The sequence below is a fragment of the Benincasa hispida genome, chromosome 12 (assembly GCF_009727055.1).
Source record: "Benincasa hispida cultivar B227 chromosome 12, ASM972705v1, whole genome shotgun sequence".
Taxonomy (NCBI): Eukaryota; Viridiplantae; Streptophyta; class Magnoliopsida; order Cucurbitales; family Cucurbitaceae; genus Benincasa; species Benincasa hispida.
The window spans coordinates 893835-900164 of record NC_052360.1 but is presented as its reverse complement, the minus strand read 5'-3'; the positions used below and the strand labels follow the sequence as shown (position 1 = coordinate 900164).

At 37.3% G+C, this 6330-nt stretch overlaps 1 pseudogene; it reads right to left on the bottom strand.

The window, feature by feature from the left end:
• Positions 1–4855: 4855 nt before the first annotated feature.
• Positions 4856–6330, bottom strand: part of LOC120093010 — a 6731-nt pseudogene continuing 5256 nt past the window's right edge.

Genomic DNA, 6330 nt, shown 5'->3' with positions numbered 1-6330 from the left:
GCATTAGACGATAAGGCGTCAGTGCTAAACGATGGGTGCGGTAGCTAAATGATAGCCTATACATGAGATCGTTTACTAAACGATTGAGCTACATGATGGGCCACTGGAGCTAAGCGATAGTTGCAGGAACTAAACGATTGATTGGCTTGAGAACATGTGCATTATGCTAATTAAATACACTAAAAGAATGTTAAAACAAATGTGCATTGAGTTTTCTTGTTTTGCTGGTGCAACAAAGGAGTAAAGATTTGGTATCGCAACCTCTTTTACTTTTTCTTGGGGAACTCTAGTAAAGAATTTTTCCTTGAATGTACCATTTATACACATTCCCAATAAACAGGGTTAGTTGAATATGAATTCTGATCACATTTTCACTTTCAATCATTTGTCTTAAACCTTTTTTGTTTGTGATCCTTTGAACAACAGTGGTCAGACAAAGATGCCTATAACCAGACACTGCTGAAGCTGGGGGGGGGGGGGGGGGGGGTTCTATTCAAGAAGAATTTGAAGGATCGATAACTTACCAAGTGGAAAGGGACAGTAATATCATAATGTTTGTATTACTTATAATTTGTATTTTCAAAGGCTGAATTATTGTACGGCCTTTTAAATTATAATTTTTATAGCAGAAATTGTGATTAAATGTAATAGATTACAATCCATACATAAATAAATGTCATAGCCAATAACGTTCGATGATGATTGTCATGTTTATACTTTTTGACCAAAAAAAATGGATTCGGCAGCAGAATTTAAAAAACGGATAGATTCGGTGTTTAGCATCCCCCACATTTCTATTTTATTTATTAATAATGTAATTTTTCTTTTTCAGTAATTGTCCTTAATTGAAGGCATGTTTGTGAATTTTGAATTTAAATTTTAAGCGTGGAGATTAAAGTGTTGGCATGGAAATTATTCAAACTATGGCAAGAAGTTTATTTTCTTGGGAAAAGGAAAGAAATTAAGTGGTATAAAGTGGTTTAAGGAAAAGATTTAATTTGAGTTTATACTACTTTCCTTTATTATTTATTATATTATTATTATTATTTAAAAATAAAAAGGAGCAACCCACCCCTCCCTCATGCAACCCTCTCCGCCACGAGTGCCACACCCCCCCATACCTTATCCACCGCTGCACTTTCCCTTCACAGCCGTCCGACTGCCGCCGAGCCCTCCTCACAACCCAGACGCGCCTTCGACCACCGCACGAGCCAGACCCGCCGCCAAACGCCGTCCTTCCCTCATTGTCTCATCAGACCGTCGTCGAGCCTATTTCGTTGCTTAGATCCAAAGTCGCTGCCGCTCGCCCAGCCGAGTTTTCCTCCATTCGCAGCCGTGTCGCCCAGCTGAGGGCATTGTTTTCGTTTGTCTGACGCCCCACTATCGGAAACCCATCGTTTTAAGCCCTCAACCTAGCTCGCCATTCGTCTGATCCGTTTAGCTGCCGCCACTTCATGCTTCGCCAGACCTAGATCCGTCATCGGCCGTTTCCCTCGTCGCCGTCGGATCTGTCCTAGGTAAGGTTGAGGTAGTTCAGTTTGATCTCTTACCCATTAACCTTGGGTTTCGTCATTTTGATTCACAGTTGTTGGGTTTTATTTGAAGGTGAGTTTTAGCGAAGCTTGGACTTAGAGGGAACGTCATCAAGGGAGGTTGGAAGTGATCTTCATCCTTTGGGTAAGTTTTTGGATAGTTTAGACTTGGGTCCGAAATTTGCTATTATGGTAGAACTGAAATTATTTGAGTTGTTTTCAGAAATGGGACCGCTACTTCGGGTTGCCGCCATAGTTTGGCAGTCTGATTTTTGTTATTCGTAGAGTTTCATTTGAGGTAAGTAATCTTACCACTAGAACTGCCCACGGGCTAAGTTTTAGTTGTATGCTAGCATGATGAGTGTATGTTATGGTAAACATTAGCATGTTGATTGATAGTATGACCTGGATCAAAGTATGTTCTGGCACGAGTCCTGATTTGATTACATATACACCTAGGCACTTGATTGTTAATTTGAGGTGGTATGTGTTTCCATATGTTGGTATCTGATCTACTGATGTTGAGGCATACTTGTATATTGTGGAACTATGATGTTAAGGTATACATGAATGTTGTAGAATATGTTGTTGAGGATTATGTGTATGTGGTAGAGCCATGGTATCGAGGGTTACATGTATGTCATAGATTCGTACGGTGTTGATTTTTTGAATGTTGAGACTGTGTGAATATTCTCATTGATTAGTTAGATGCTCACCAGTTTGTGTTTCCTTCGGGATTCACCAGTTTGTGTCTCCTTTGGGATTCATCAGTTTTGTTTCTTTCGGGATTCACCAGTTTGTGATTCCTACGGGATTCACCAGAGGTTGTGGGCATACTTAACTACAGTAGGATAGGACTCAGTCTCTTCCCTGTTTTCATGTGTGTATATGTGCCATAGGTAGGTATCTAGAGGACATAGATGCCTAGCCTAACCCCAGTGGTGGGGTTACTTACTGAGTACTTCATACTCATCCTTTCTTATGTTGATGTTTCAGGAAAAGGTAAAGATGCATCGGCGATGGCGCAGCGAAATTCGTGATCGTGTCATTGGGACTAGATTTTTTTTTCGCTTCCGCACCTTAAAATTTGAGTCCTTACTTTCTTCTTAATATTTAGTTTTACTGTTTAAAATGTATTACTAAGGATTATTTCTTTTATATACTTTTGTTAGTCTTTAAGAATTTTGGGTACCCTGTTATTTGTTTTAACAATTACATTTAATAAATGTCTTTTGAACTTTTCTTGTTTAATTAGTATTTATTTCAAATAACTTAGCATTGCTTTAAATTCTGTGTATGCATTTATTTTAGTAACGGTCTTACCTAAGTCCTAGGGGGTCGGGTCGTTACATTCGGGCTTCAATGTTGGTTAAGAATTAAAAAAAAACACAAGCTTTAATGTCTGTTGCAATTGACATTGAAGCCTGTGTTATTAAAGCCCTTTAATGTCGGTTTAAAACTGACATTAAATGCAACCGACATTAAAGGGCTTTAATAACACTATCTTTAATGTCGGTTTAAAACCAATATTAAAGCTCGAATTTCTTCTAGTGTATGTTGCATTTGATGTGATATTAAACCATAGGTTAATGAATATAATATGATTATATTTATTATTTATTTTTAGACAATTATAAGATAATTATGCCGACAATTTCTTTGTAGCCGTGTGATAGTGGGAGGTTGCATTTAGTTTTCGTAACTAAAGAATAAAAATGAAAATAATTTTCATTTTTGCAAGAGATCGGTCATTCGCTCACGTTTAGTGTATACTGCCTATCACATAGCAAACCGAGAGCCTACACGATAGCTCAAAGTTTCTAAACGATCGTATACACGCGCGTAACTTACTAAACGATTGCATAGGATTTGCTAAACGATCGTCTAGCTTTTTCCTAAACGATTGCGTGCCTGAGCGTTTACTAAACGATCGTCTATAGAATCGCGGCCTATTTACTAAACGATCGTGTACCTCTTTCTAAACGATCAAGCATCGTCTATAAGATAGACACCTGCTTTCTCCCACTTGCTTGGTCGTGGTATACGATCTTCTCTTCCTCCTTCCCTCTACCAAATCCAACAAAGCCCACACTTCCTAGATTCTCACACAGAGAATATCGTGGGTTTTAATGGTGGTATCCTCTTTGCTACTGTGTTCGTGAGGAGTCCGTTCGTGGGTAGACGACCAGGTTTTTGGTGGATAATTTGTTTGGACATTCTCAGCGAGAGGAGTAGTCCTTGGCGAGAACGAGTTTTTCTGTGAAGAAGGGTTCTTCAACTGGTATGTTTTCGTTCTCTTTGTTATTTAAGTTTCAAAGCATGATTGTAATTTGTTGTTAAATACATATCTATTATGTTCGATTGTGAATGCGGTAATTCTGTCACAATGAGTTTGGAACGATCTCGCTTCCGCTCAGAGGTACTCTTTGATAAAAGTTCCTTCAAAAGGGTGCATTGTTGACTCCACCATGGAGGCTAAGTACGTAGTGGCTTGTGAAGCTGCTAAGGAAGCAGTATGGCTCAGAAATTTTTTGATTAATTTGGAAATGGTTCCAGACATATCAAAGTCCATCACCTTTTATTATGATAATAGTGGTGTTGTGGCTAATTCTTTAGAGCCTCATATGATAAGCGCTCGCGATGCTTGTTGGATGCAAACCTAGAGGTCCTTCTAGGATCCTTGCAAACACTCACAAAGAAAGCAACTTAGAACGAACTTAGAATCTATGAATGGTCATTCTTAGATCCTAAAACAACTCACTCCAGAATTAGTTTGATCAAGACTAATCCAATGAATTGATTTAAATATCAAATCTAAAACAAGATTTGAAAGAAAAAGACAACACCAAAAGGTTGAATAAGCACAAACTTTTGACTATTGATAATATGAGTTTTGAAGAACATTACAAGCCATTTTATAGGCCAAATGGTTGTTGATGCAAGAAACTCAAAAGTCATTCAAATACAATTAATTGCAAATTGTAGAAAATACCACCTAGAATCTTGAAACTTAATTGCATACTAAATTATAAGTCCAAATGCAAAACTAGGAATGTAGAAAATCTTCAAATTGCCTTAAATATCTCATCTAGAAGGTGGCAAAGTAGATATGCACGTTTGACAAGGTTTGACTTCACATTTCCCCATGTAGTGCATACTTGATAATATTTTCTTCACAAAATCTGCACACTTTTTTTTACCACCTTATCATCTTCCAAACTATTGGACTTTCTCATGTCATTCTCTTATTGACTAATTGAACTAACATTATATAAAACTTTGGCCTCAAAATTATTTGTCAGTTCTTGTGAATTTGCTAGTTTTTGAACTTGTAGTGTGAATGCCTCTTGAATCTTATTTGTCTTGCTTCTTGTAATTGGTCCTTTAGGTACTTGTAATGGTTCAATGATTGACGTCATATCATCCCCCTTTTCTTTAAAAGGATTTTTCCTCAGATCAAGGTCTTCATTCTCTACATCAAAAGGAGTCAAATCAGCCACATTGAAAGTAGAACTTACGTTGTACTCACCTTGAAGATCCAATTTGTAAGCATTATCATTGATCCACTCTATCACTTGAAATGGACCATCTCCTCTTGGTTGAAGTTTAAACATCCTTTGATCTGGAAAGCTTTCCTTTCGTAGATGTACCCAAACACAATCACCGGGTTTAAAAATCATTTTCTTTCTCCCTTGGTTCTTGCGATTGACAAGCTTTTGATTCTTCTTTTCAATCCTTTCTTTGACTTCTTTATGCAAATTTTTGATGTATTCTGCTCTTGAAACAGCTGCATCACTAGTAAACATATTAGGTGGCAAGGGTGACAAATCTAATGGAGTTAATGGATTAAAGCCATACATAACCTCAAAAGGTGAACAAGGAGTGGTGCTATGTATTGCTCTATTGTAAGCAAACTCTACAAAAGGTAGAGTATCCTCCCAAGACTTGAGATTTTTATACATTAATGACCTAAGAAAAGTTCTCAATGTTCTATTAACCACCTCAGTTTGCCCATCGGTTTGTGGGTGACAAGTTTTTAAAAACAAAAGCTTAGTTCCCAACTTACCCCACAAAACTTTCCAAAAATGACTTAAAAATTTTGCAACTCTATCACTAACAATGGTCTTAGGAATTCCATGCAATCTAACCACTTCCCTAAAGAAAAGATTAGCTATGTTAGTAGCATCATCTGTTTTATTACATGGTATGAAATGTGCCATTTTACTAAACCTATCAACTACCACAAAAATGCTATCATGATGTCTCCTAGTCTTTAGTAGTCCTAAAACAAAATCCATGCTAATGTCAACCCAAGGTTCACTAGAAACATCTAAAGGTGTGTAAAGACCATGTGGTTGTGTCTTAGACTTGGCCTCCTTACATTTGAAACATTGTTTGCACACTTTATACACATCCTTTCTCATTTTTAACCAATAAAAGTGTTCAGCCAACATGTTATATGTTTTAAATTCCCTAAAATGCCCCATTAGTCCTCCCCATGAGCTTCCTTCACAAGGAACTCTCTTATGGAACACAATATAAGATTCCCTAAAATGCCCCATTAGTCCTCCCCATTAGTCCTCCCTATGAGCTTCCTAAAAAGCATTTCATCAAACACAATATAATCATGCACGTTTTTCCCTTCTAAACATTGAATATACACATCATGAAATTCAGATGCCTCTACTTTGTACAAATCAATCATGTGTGTAAAACCAAGAATTTTTGCACTAAGGGAAGAAAACAATGCATACCTTTTTTATAATGCACCAGGCACCACATTATCCTTACCTTTCTT